This window comes from Bombina bombina, chromosome 5 (genome assembly GCF_027579735.1).
Source record: "Bombina bombina isolate aBomBom1 chromosome 5, aBomBom1.pri, whole genome shotgun sequence".
In the NCBI taxonomy this organism is placed as follows: domain Eukaryota; kingdom Metazoa; phylum Chordata; class Amphibia; order Anura; family Bombinatoridae; genus Bombina; species Bombina bombina.
The window spans coordinates 484,503,080-484,516,592 of record NC_069503.1 but is presented as its reverse complement, the minus strand read 5'-3'; the positions used below and the strand labels follow the sequence as shown (position 1 = coordinate 484,516,592).

The 13,513-nt window shown below is 42.5% G+C and overlaps 1 long non-coding RNA gene across 2 annotated transcripts in view; it reads left to right on the top strand.

Moving 5' to 3' along the window:
• The window catches only part of LOC128660499 (uncharacterized), a 73,785-nt gene that overhangs the window by 37,635 nt on the left and 22,637 nt on the right, over positions 1–13,513 (top strand). Inside the window, exon 1 of one of the 2 annotated variants that reach the window (XR_008402537.1) lies at positions 2,977–3,062. The exons of the other annotated variant lie outside the window; for it this stretch is intronic. This is a non-coding gene — a long non-coding RNA (uncharacterized LOC128660499). Of the gene's footprint in view, positions 1–2,976; positions 3,063–13,513 lie in introns of those variants that run through there. 2 annotated transcript variants of the gene reach the window in all.

Sequence of the window (13,513 nt, the reverse complement as noted above, 5' to 3'; positions counted from 1 at the left end):
GGCTGTGTGCATTATGTGTGTCTGCACCTATCCCTTTAAGACTTGAGTGTTCCTTGGGTGCTTGTGCGCCAGTACTATTAAGATTGCATGCGTGTGGTGTGTTGCCCCTTTAAGTCTGTGTGCGTGTTGTGTGTGCCAGACCCTTTAAAGACTGTGTGCATGGTGTGTGCGCCTGTCCCTTTAAGACTGAGTGTTCCTTGGGTGCTTGTGTGCCTGTACCATTAAGATTGCATGCGTGTGGTTTGTTGTCCCTTTAAGTCTGTGTGCGTTGTGTGCCTGTCCCTTTTATAGGCTGTGTGCATTGTGTGTCTAAAAGAGGCTGCTTCCGGGTGGTAAATCGCCATAGAACAAGCCACTGAGCTGTTGTTCGTTCCTGGTAGAGCGCTTCTCTCTTTGTATGCAAATGCATTGTGTGTGTGCCTATCCCATTAAGACTATGTGTTCCTTGTGTGCCTGTACCATAATTTCATGCATGTAGTGTGCTGTCCCCTTAAAGGTACATGAAACTCAAAATTTTTCTTTCATGATTTAGAAAGAGCATGCAATTTTAAACAATTTTCCAATTTACTTCCATTATCTTATTTTCCTCATTCTTTTGATATCCTTTGTTCAAAAGTATATCTAAATAGGCTCAGTAGCTGCTAATTGGCTGACCCATGTGCATTGATATTTCTTCAACAAAGGATATCTGAAGAATGAAGAAAATCAAATAATAGTAATAAATTGGAATGTTTAAAATTGAATTCTCTATCTGAACCATGTAAGAAAAAAATGGGTTTCATGTCCCTTTAAGTCTTGTGCCTGCCCCTTTAAGACTTTGAGAGTGTGCAAGGTTCACATACTGTGATCTGTCCCTTTAAGACTGTGCGTGGCGTGAGTTGTCTATTTAAAGGCTGTGTGTGCATGTCCCTTTAAGACTGTTCCCTTTTGCTTCTGGAGATATAACCAGTCCTGCATTATTGTTGGTCACCCCATACCAATTTTTAAAGTTAAATATTGCTGTATATATAAGAAAATAACTTAAAGGGACATGAAACCCAAATTTTTTCTTTCATGATTTAGAAAGAGCATACAATTATAAACAACTTTCTAATTTACTTATATTATCTATTTTGCTTAATTTTCTTTGCTGAAAAGCATATCTAGATATGCTTACTAGCTGCTGATTGGTAGCTGCACATAGATGCCTCCTGTGATTGGTTCACCGTGTGCATTGCTATTTCTTCATTAAAGTATATCTAAAGAATTAAGCAAATTAGGTAATAGAAGTAAATTGGAATGTTGTTTAAAATTATATTCTCTACCTTAATCATAAAAGAAAATGTTTGGGTATAGTGTCCCTTTAATGGGATATTTAACACCTGATGTAAATCCCTAAAACCTACTTTTTCTTATTAATAAAAATAAAATAATCACTGCTGACTATTTTATATGCTCCTCTTACCCCAAACAGGATATTGTTTTAAAGTACAGCACTGAGCCACTGCTTGATTCTCCTATGTTAGCTGCCATATTGTAACTTACGCTGCAGGGGCACAGAAGGGGTCAAGTGACACACGGCTATATTACATACAGTATACTTAGAGGATCACACCTGTGTGAGCTGCTGTGACTGAAGAAACATATTTATTAGTTAGAGTATAAATGTATTAGATTTACCCACGTATGTATATACACATCATATGCAAAAATGCTTATTATTAAGTACTGTGTATTTGAGTTTCTATCACCCCCCACAGTTAAAACTTCTAACTGCCCACAAGTTTTATGTTTTAAGAAAAGCCGTTTGCTGCAGGCACTATTATCTGTGGAATTTATTTGTAACCTCCGTGAGGGGAAGAGGGAGGCTGTGATGCTGCATATACTCTCCGTGCAGAAGATTTCTGCTTTTCAAGACTTCTCCTGTTTGTATCAATCACTAAGGCAGAGCTTTCCAAACTTTTCATGTTGGTGACACACTTTTTAGACCTACATCATTTCGCGACACAGTAATTCAGTTGTACTGGCAAACAGGAGGTTAAACTAACTTGTTTTAAGAGATCCGGACACATACATAAATTATATAATAACAAAACGTATTTACAAGTAACAGTAAGTATGTGCAAGAATTAAAAAAAGTTTAATAACACCAATAGCTACTTACTAATTTAATGGGATGTATGAGGTTGATGGGATGAACACAATTTCAGAATATTTGGTGGAATATTAGATAAAGACACTCGCATTTCATCATCAAGCATTTTTAAGCTTCCCCTTCCTATCCACATATCAAGAGAAGGAGCAGCAATGCACTACTGGGAGCTAGTTGCAAAAAAAAAAAACCCTATGACTTCAGCTCAGCGTTTAAGATGCCACCCTCAGAGCTCGGTGAGTCCGATTGACTACTGCCCGCTCTGCAAACACACTGCTGTCCCACTCACTGACTACACATGCAGTCACGAACCGATTAAGGAGACTACACATGCAGTCACAAACCGATTAAGGAGACTACACATGCAGTCACAAACCGATTAAGGAGACTACACATGCAGTCACGAGCCAATTAAGGAGACTACACCTGCAGTCAGGAGCCAATGCGCCGCCAATGGGAATAGTTTAAGTTCCCATTGAGCTGCGCCAATAGGTTAAGATGATCTGTGACCCCCTAGGTATCAATCATGTATCAACCATGTGATATGCGAAGCAGGTAGGCGGAAAGTCAGAAAGGAAAAAAAAAAAAAAAAAAAAAAATTTAAAAAAAGTTGTGCTGAAGCAGGGACACACCTACACACTGCTGCCGACACACTAGTGTGTCCCGACACACAGTTTGGAAAGCACTGCACTAAGGGCTGACAGTTGTACTGTTTCATCAGAAATTCACTTTTCATCATGTAGTGTTACATACAAATAAAGCATGTTTAAAAAAACAAAACAAAAAAACACCTTTATTCTGATTGGTTGCTGTGTGCCACATGATCTTAAAGCCTTGAGGTTAGATTTGAATCTTACTCACTTCCTGTACACAAGCTTCTGGAAGGCTGAAATTGCGCCAAAAATTGTGATATGTTTGTGGTTTTTAGCAGGTGAGATTTGCATTTCTTTGAGTTGTGTTAAATATTTGATTTGTATCTTATATTCAGCAGTGGTATTTATATCATGTGTTTGCCTGCAGATGCATATGAGCCAAGTGTTTAAATTATTGTGTGTTTGCTTATTATGTTTTCAATGTGACCTAGTAAACTGTTTAGCTGCATTGCAATGCAGAAACATATAAATGCACTATCTGCAGTATGCTTTCCCCATTAATACTGTAAGCATTTTGCTGTTAAACTTTTAATCAAAATTTCAGTGGATAAAAAGTTTCTAAGTAAATGAGAGACAGCTCTGTAGTTTAAAACCAAACTGCTTTGTATTGATGGGCTGTGTATCTTGTTTGTGTGTTTATCACATAATTAGGTTAGTAACTAAAACTTTTGCAAAGGCAGATTATTTTTTGTGTGTATAAGAGATCAGTCTGTAAATGTCTCTAGAAGTATCCAATAGAAATAGCCAACGTTTAAATAAATGGGTGTATTACACACTTGCACAAGGAAGGTTTTTAATATTTTAAAAAATAAATAAAAACTTGCCTGCTAGTTAACTATTCTTTAAACTCATTCAGTGGGCTTTGTACGACAAGGAAATTGATTTCTTATTCAAGCTGTTTCTTATTCGTGAAATTCTGTTTCTTATTCATGGAAGTTGGTTTCTTAATTTTTTTTATTTTTTTTTTTGTCTGCTTTAAATTGACTTTAAAATAAAAATATAGGTTATATTTAGTTACACAGAGGTGGAATCCCTTTATACAACAATTGAATATACAAACTTAAAAAAAGGGCATACGTTGGCACCAATACAAATATTACTATTTTGAATAAGTAACAGATATTTTCAAAGGGTTAATAACCATTGGGCCACTGATTTCACTATGAATATATACAGGGCAGATCCCCCCCCCCCCCCTCCATGCCATGCAATTGTTTTTAGCCTGGCCCAATGGTGTTTTTGCACAGAAATTGATGACAACCCTGGCATAGGTGACATAATTCTCAATTTTGAATAAGTAACAGATATTTTCAAAGGGGTTAATAACCATTGGGCCACTGATTTCACTATAACTATATATACAGGGTAGATCCCTCTCCATGCCATGCAATTGTTTTTAGCCTGGCCCAATGGTGTTTTTGGCACATACATAGATGCCAACCCTGTCATAGGTGAAATAATTCTCATTTTTGAATAAGTAACATATATTTTCAAAGGGTTAATAACCATTGGGCCACTTATTTCACTATGAATATATACAGGGTATATATTCATAGTGAAATCAGTGACCCAATGGTTATTAACCCTTTGAAAATATGTTACTTATTAAAAAATGAGAATTAGAGCACCTATGCCAGTGTTGGCATCAATTTCTGTACCCAAAACACCATTGGGCCAGGCGAAAAACAATTGCATGTCATGGAGGGAGATCTACCCTATATATATTCATAGTAAAATCAGTGGCCCAATGGTTATTAACCCTTTGAAAATATCTGTTACTTATTCAAAAATGGTAATTACAGCACAAATGCCAGTGTTGCCATCAATTTTCTTATTCAAAAATGAAAATTAGAGCACCTATGCCAGTGTTGGCATCAATTGTTGTGCCAAAACACAATTGGGCCAGGCTATAAACAATTGCATGTCATGAAGGGGGGACTACCCTGTATATATTCATAGTGAAATCAGTGGCCCAATTGTTATTAACCCTTTGAAAATATCTGTTACTTATTCAAAAATGAGAATTGTCACCTATGCCAGGGTTGGCATCAATTTCTGTGCAAAAACACCATTGGGCCAGGCTAAAAACAATTGCATGGCATGGAGGGGGATCTACCCTGTGTATATTCATAGTGAAATCAGTGGCCCAATGGTTATTAACCCTTTGAAAATATCTGTTACTTATTCAAACTAGTAATATTTTTATAGTAATATTTTTATTTTAAAGTCAATTTAAAGCAGTCTGACAAAAAATGAATAAGAAACCAACTTCCATGAATAAGAAACAGAATTTCACGAATAAGAAACAGCTTGAATAAGAAACCAACTTCCTTGTCGTGGGCTTTGTGTTTGAGCATGTTTTGTGAAAATGCTTCTATTTGAATGCATTTATGCACATTTCTGTTTTTACCTTTCTATTTAAAGGGAGAGTATACAGTAAAATTGTTTTTTGCTTAATGTATTTCCAATGACTTGTTATACCAGCTGCAAAGTATATAAAATGTATGGGAAATTGTATTTCTGGTTTTGAAATGGGTTGACCTTGCAGGTGAAATTTTCATTATGTTACCACTTTGTGTACACACATTTGCTTGTGTCTGTTTGTAAACCAAACCCCAATACTTACAATAGAAAAGTATTTTTATATAAATAATTTTTATTGAGAAACAAATCACAAGACAGTATGCAATACACTGGATGATAAAACATTTTTCGAGCAGAAAATTCACATGACAAGATCCAATAACAACATCTGAGCAACTGGAATGACAATCAAGGATCAACTGTCTAAGATATGTGAGCCTCAAACAATAACATCCTACAAATATTGAACAGATATGCAGAACGTTAAAAGGATAATTGCCAGACTAGAGTCTGGAGAACATGGTAGATGTAGCAGTGCAAAGGGCATAGTGGATTCTTGGAAAACAGAGAAAATAAAAAATAAAGTTAAAAAATAGTGTGGTCGCTCACTGACTAAAGTGAGATAGTAGGGTGGGGGGGGAGGGAGAGGAAGGGGATGAAGAGGAGAGGGGGAAAGGAGGAGGGGGTATTTAGGGTATGGGTTAATACACAAACAATAAAGTGGTAAGGGAGGGGGGTGTATACATACCCCTCCCTATCAGGAATATGAGGAAATTAGTGCAAGCTGTTGACAAGTTTAAATTGAGAGAATCAAAGTCTCGCCCAAAAGGTCCCAGGGCTCCCACGTCAACGCATATAGGTCCAGTTGTTGACGAGAGTTGTAGACATAACTCTCCATTGAACGAAAATATGAAATGAGGTGGATCAACGCCTGCCAGTTGGGACAGTCTGAATTTTTTTTTTTTCCCAGTTTCTTGTGATTTGCAGTTTGGTGGCCATCATGATTATTATCAGCAAGGTTCGGCTTGGAGTGGATAAGGAATTCAGGCCGGCATGGACCAGGGCCATCTCCTGAGGCAGGGAGTCAGTCAGACCCAAGCGACAACATAATGCCTCCACCCTCCTCCACAGTGGGGCTATGACAGGGCATGTCCACCAAATGTGTTGAGGGTCCCCTACCCGCTGGCAACCTCTTCAACTAAGGGGTGAGCTGTTAGGGAACATTTTATGCAATTTGGAGGGAACATAGTGCCATCTGGTCAGCAGTTTATAAAACAACTCAGTGTTATGCAGTGAATAGATGACTTGGTATGCTGAATTGCATCTGACCAGACCTCTGCCGAAAGTTCCAGTCCCCAATCTCTCTCCCACTCCGCCATTTGCTTCGTTTTGACAAGATTAGCAGCGTCAAGGAGGATTTGATAGTGGAAGGACAAGGGGGAAATGTGTTGTGAGTCCGTGGATAGCCGAGACTCCCAAGGAGTCAATTGTCTATGGGGGGCTTCGAGAAAACCCCAAGACTTTAATATGGAGGAGAGTCTTAGTAGATCAAATCTAAATTTGGGTTGGATGTCATGGGTTTGGGCCAGGGTTTCGGCTGCCACTTGTTTTCCCCCTGAGAGAAAATCAGTGATTTTCAGAGTAGACAAGGCCTTGCGCGCTGCCAGACCTGTAAGGGGAAGTCCCAGCAACAGGCCTGACATTGAGTCTTGTGGTGAAGGGTGCGGGGAAACCAGGTTATGGTGGCGAAGGTGCAGCCAGGAGTTTCTGCAGTGTTGTACGATTTTATTGTGGATCGGATAATCCGAAGCACAGTGGGCCGGGATCCAGACTAAGTCTATCAACCTTAGGTGGGCCGGGATGGAGGCTTGTTCCAACTCCAACCAGTGAGGGACAGCCGACTTTGTATTCCATTCTGAGATATGGGATAATAGGGCTGCCTCGTAGTAGAGCATAACATTTGGGAGGCCTAGGCCTCCAGCTAGGACTGGACGTTGTAATAAGGAAGCAGCAATTTGCGGTCGCTTCCCGTTCCATATATATCTATTAATTACCGCTTGGAACTTGTTCAGCAATGAAAAAGGAACTTTTATTGGCAGACAAAGAAAAAAAAAAAAAATGTTAACTTGGGGAGCTGCATCATTTTAATGGTGGCTATTCTCCCAAACCAGGATATTTCATTGTATCTCCTTGAGCACAACTCTGTCTGGAGCTGAGCGAGTAAAGTGTGAAAATTATTGGTTAGTACTGTGCCCGTCTCATGGGAGAGAAATACTCCGAGGTGTTTGAGACCAGAAAGGGACTAATGGAAATGGTATGTCCTTTTGAGTGAAGTCAGCTCGGAATCGGGTACGTTTATGGGATAAACTTCTGTTTTGCTTAGGTTTAATTTGTAGTAAGAAATTTTACCAAATCTGTTCAGAAGCTCGAAAAGAGCAGGGAGCGAATCCTCTGGGTCAGTAAGAAACAGTTAATTCATCCGCGTATAAGGCTAGTTTCTGGGGAGTGTCATGCAAAGTTAGGCCCTTGATCAAGGTTGAAGACCGTAATGCCGCCGCCAGCGGTTCAATAGCTAAGGCAAACGGTAGAGGGGAAAGGGTGCACCCCTGCCTTGTACCTTTTGGAGATCCCTACTCTCTATGAGACCCCGCACCCTCGCCGTAGGGCAAGAGTATAAGGCTCTCACCGCCTTGATGAATGATTCCTGAAGACCGAACGCCTGTAGGGTTAAGAACAAGTAATCCCACCTCACCATTGACAGGGCGAGAAGAGGGATCCCCATATCTGCCGCTTCAGTAAAAATGTTGAGGAGGCGCCTCGTGTTGTCAGGACCTTGTCTGCCCGGGATAAAGCCAACCTGGTCCGGGTTGACCAGGTCCGGGAGCATTCTTTTTAAGCTTGTGGACAGAATTTGAGTACAATTTTATGTCAACATTAATGAGGGAGATCGGCCTGTAGTTCTCACACCGGGAATGGTCCTTACCCTCTTTAGGCAGAGTGATAATAGAGGCCTCAAGGTATTCAGGGCGTATTTTGCCTTCCTTGAATGTAAGATTATAAAATCTAGTGAGAATAGGTGTCAATTGTGAAGAGTAAGTCTTATTAAATAAAGTGGTGAACCCGTCAGGTCCCGGTGCTTTATCTGGCTGGAGCGAAGAAATCGCATTTTTCAGTTCATCTGGGGAAATGTTGCCGGCAAGACTCTGGGCATCCGCCTCAGAGAGACAAGAGAGACAGCAAAAACTGATCAATTTGTTCCTTAGAAGCTTTAGAACCACTTAGAGTAGAGTCTAAGCTATATAAAGCAGAGTAATAGTCAGCAAACGCACTAGCTATATCTTTAGGTGCCTGTACCAACCCATTAGGGGTTTTAATTGCCGGTATACGTGGATTCTAAGTTTGTGGGCTAAGAGTCTGTCGGCTCTGTTGCCTTTGTAGCAATACAACTGCTTGAGAACCTAGAGGTTCAACTGCACTTTCAGTTCTTCCGTCGCATTAATCTTGTCTCTGATGATAGCCGCTTGATCTGCCAACTGTTTAGAGGGGTCCTTCTTGTTGACACTCCATAGACCGCAGCTCTGCATATAGTTGGGCCAAAGGTTTGCCGGACAGCTTGCGATTCACTGAGGCCTGTTTTAAAAAGTGACCTCTCATAAAAGCTTTCAGAGTTGCCCATAAAACCGACTCATCAATAAGAGCATTATCATTTGTGGTCAGGAAATCAGAGATGACCTTGGACGCTGCAACCCCCGCCGGCCCTGTTATTAATGATGGGTGTAATCTCCAGCCCGAAGACAAAAGTCAGTCAAGGTAACAGACCATGTCATGATCAGACCATGGGCATACCCGTATAGAAGGACAGGACAGATTGTCCAGAAGGGAAGAATTGCACAATAGTCTATTCTAGAGTAGCATAGATGTGGGTTTGAGTAGAAAGTGTAGTCTCTCTCAGAGGGAGACAGACAGCGCCATACATCATAGAGATTATGCTGATACATTAGTGCTCTGAATTGGCTGGAGGTCCCCCTGGCAGCAGGGTCCAAGGGCTTACATTTAGGGAATTTTTTGTCTAGAATTGGGTCCCAGACCAGGTTGAGGTCCCCTCCTATCAAGAGTGCCTCTGCGTAATTGTTCAATGAGAGGAAGAACCTCTTTCAAAAAGGCCAACTGTCCAACATTAGGGGCGTACAGAGAGGCAAGAGTGTATTGGATGCCTTCCAGAGTGCATACCAATATCAAGTATCGACCCTCTGGGTGTCTCTACATGTGTTGAACCGCAAATGCGACTGATTTATGAACCATGATGGCAACACCACTTTTTTTTTTTTTTTTGGTAGAATGAGAGGCAGACAAACAAATCGGAAACAATTTGGAGTTTTGGAGGAAAGGGGAACCCTGGGGCCAATGGGTTTCCTGTAGGAATACAACCCCCACATTATTTTTAAGGAGGTAACGGAGGAGGAGACTTCTTTTAGAGGGAGAATTTAGTCCCTGGGTGTTTAAGGTGGCAAACTTAGGGGAAGGAGGAGAAGGAAAAAAAAAAAAAGGGGGGGAGAGTTGAAAATGAGTCGATGAGACTAGCACTCTGACCAGTGTTACACAGGCAGAGAAGAGTAAAAAAATTCCTAGACTCAAACTCGAGGTGAAATACTTCAAAAACTGAGGTCTGTGATCGAAAACACAGCCAATATCTGCGTCGTGCCTCGCTGGAAAGCGAAGATCAATGCAGATTCAAAGGTGGGGGGGGAGAGTGCCGATGGCACCAGAAGCAAGTTACTGAGCAAAAAGTTTAGTCAGCATAAGGCCAGGTGGGCCCAAGGGGGCAAACTGAAAAGATCTGAATGAGCATGTACAATGGGCAATTATCACAGCTAACAAATTCAAATGGTATATCAACATTATGTATAATATGGAGTGAAGTAACAAGATTGAGTAAGGACTGGGGAGCAGTCTAAAGTAAATGCCTGACCATAGAGTGTAAATTACATTTTTGGCATGTGATAGCAAGCTTGGACCTACACAATTTAGATACACTTTAGACTAATGCCTTCACCTCACCTTAATGTGACTATTGGTAACATAAGCCCAAGAGGTCCTACCACAAACTAAGTAAAATAAAAGAAGGGCCCTCTCACCTGTTAACAACAAGGGAAACAATAGGCTTTGCCCTACTTCCTTGGTATTGCAATATGCGTGTATAGGGGAGATGAAGATCCCTGGGCTATATTCTTCTATAATAGCAGGGGGAGGGGGTTAGCTATTGGCATTAAAGGCTCTAGTGAAGTTAGTATTACAAGAAGGAGGGGTTTTAGGTGTCTCCCATGATGGACTATGAGCAGCAATGGGCATCAGAATTAAATACTTGAGGGGCAGTCACATTAAGGCTAACATAATAATACATTGAGAGGTCTGAAGAGATAACCAAAGGGGGTGCCGAAATCGGCTGCCCCCTTATCTTTCTTTTATGCGGGTAAGGTCCGGGTTGTGCATGGTTCCAGCATTCGTAGAGGGGCTCCCAGGAGTCCATGTATGGGTTTCTGAAAAGGAACAAGGTTAGGAGAAACAGTAGTAACATTTGTAACATAAATAACTTATTTTGCACCTAAAGCTGAGGACAGAGTTTACCCTGTCCTTAAGTATGAACAGAGGTCCATTCAAACAATAGTCCTAGCGGGTGCTTGTGAGGGTAGAGGAGAGTTCCTGTTTATCCATTATGAAAGGGGTAAAGTTCCATGTCCCTGAAGATGAGCTAAAACGCTCCAGCTCATTGGAGAAACAACGAAAGAGAAGCGGATACGGAAGTCCCAGAACTTCATACTTGGTCACAGGCACGGGGAAGAGTTTCAGAAGAAGTGGTTTTGTTATTCACATCCCTAGGGGGAAGCTGTTTCCAAGGGGGGGCCTCTGCTCTCAATTCTCCTGCTGTTGATTTGGCTGGTGGAGTTATGGGGGGGTTTTCTGGCAGAAGTTTCTATTTGTTGTGGAGATTTCTGGCCTGTTCTGGAGAAGTGACAATGTGCTGAGCATCATCTTTGGTTACAAATAGACGAACTGGGAAGCCCCACCTGTATTTAATGTCTTTATCTCTGAGAATTCTTGTAAAGTCTCGATAAGCCTTACGTTGTTGTAAGGTATGAGGAGAGAGATTTGGAAAGATTTGAAGGGTGTTGAATTTCGTGTCTTTGAGGGACCCAGAGTTGACTGCTCTCAAGAATTTCTCCCTGTAGGTATAGTAATGTAGCCATGCTATCACATCTCTCTGTTTGCCATCTGATGCAGCTTTGGGTCTGGTAGCCCTATGGGCCCTATCAATAAGCGCCTCAGGTTCCTTTAGGGGCCCCACTGCGGCTGTGAATACTTCCTGAAGGAAGGCCTGCAAATCCTTAGGGAGGACACTCAGCAACGCCTCTCAGGCGGACGTTGTTCCGCCTGGAGCGGTCTTCAATATCGGCCAATTTAGTTTCAAGAGCGGCTATTTGGCCAGCGAGACATTCTGAATAATTGACCAAGTTGGAATGATCAACAGTGAGATCCTCCTGTTTCCTCTCCAGGTTATCTGTGCGCTCTCCTATAGCTGCTATATCCCTCTTAAGTTCAGAGCATGATTTGTCAAATCTTTTGCATATAGATTCGTGGTGTGAAGCCAGCATGGTTTTTATCTGGCCCATCATGTCACTGTTGGCGCTGGCAATATCTGCAAGGCTAGCTCGGTGAGTGGCGGCACTAGACTCTCTCTTCCAGAGCCTGTGTGACGGGTAGAATCGGATAGATCGTCCTCTGAGCCATGTACAGGCTCTCTCCGAGACTGTTGAAAATATTCTTTCATTGTTCTCTTTGGACCCATAAGGCCTTTAGATTTTCTCCTCTGAGCCTGAGACATATCCCTGCCTGGGAGGCGTTTTTCAAGTGTATAAGAGAGCGTAATCTTCCGGTGTGGGTCTTTGGTTGTTGGATATATAAAAGGGTTCCTTCACTGCAATGTTGCTGCAAATCAAGCAGTTCACCCCCGGGCCCGCAGTCTACTGCATTTCTGCGCTTAGCCTGCCATTATACAGTGCCTTGCAGGCATACCCCATGGGGGGGTAGGTTTCGGTTCTTGTGAGACTGGAGCAGCGGCGTACCGGGCTTTAAAGGGTAAGTCTACTCCCCGCTTCAACGTCTCCCGACTGTTCCAGTTGTAGATGTGTCTGACTCCGGAGGGAAGCTCTCTCTCCTGAGGAGTTGTCCCCTAAGGGCGATGTGGGGAAGGGTGTCTGGGATATGACCTGCAGGCAAGATGGGCCGGCAGGAAAGGGAGGCGAGAGACCAAACTCTTTTTATTGATAGGTAGGGAAGATGCAGGTGTGTTTCCCTACACCTCTGCTCAGGCACTGATCAGCGTAGTAGGGTACCGTAACTCACGTGCCACAGTCCAAGTAACAGGCAGGGAACTACACAATCCAGAGCCCCTTCTGTGAGTAGCTAGACATCAGGGCACCCCGCCGATTTAGTTGGAGACTTGTAGAGGAGTTGTTTGCTTATCCAATGCTTACTTGGTCCCACCACTAGCCCACTCGCTAGTTGAACCTGGGGGTCCTTTCAGAGACTGTCTTGCAATGCCCTTACAGTGGTATAGTCAATCTGTGATGCGCTTAATAGCTCACCCTTTATGAGGCGTTGGAGGATAGTTCAGGGCTTCTCAGGCGAGCTTCCCAGAGGGGTGAAGTAGCTGGTTAGTGCCTTGATGTGTATTCCCCTCTAAATGTTGGCAGGGCTATGAGTGCTGGGCGGAGGTGGAATGCCAGTGAATTCCAACCCTTAATTTTTCATTTATTGAAGCACCAGCTTAGGCGTGTGGGCCCCTCAGCCTTAGTTTGATATGAGTGGTGTAAAAGCGTGGGCAGTGCAATACACTTGGGGGGCCAATGAAAGGTGGAGTGGGACACTACCTAGAGAGGCACAAAGTTAATGGGGGCCCTTCCCGTTATCAAAGCCATGATTAATGAGGTCCCAGGCAGAATATGGAGGGGGAAAAGACATTCTGGCTGGGTCGGGATCGGTAGGCCTTAGTCCGCCTCGTGGGACACCCCAGGTTCAGTCTGTGTGGCACTATATGGGGTTGCACTGCAAGGACTCCCAGTGTTAACCCCGTTTAGGCTTTATTTAAGAGTGCAGTTAATGCCCTGTTAAGGGATGGTGAGTGGGAGTCTGTTATTGGAGTCTGGGGATTAGAGGGAGCGTATGGAGGTGCACCGTTTCTCTGGGCAGATAGGCCTAAAATGGCGGCCGTTCGCGCCACTCCAAACTGTGGCGTCGCTGCAAAGTTCTCAGCTGCGGTGAGTAGAGTATCTGCTTTAGTTGAGGTTAGTGACTTGGTGAAGCACAC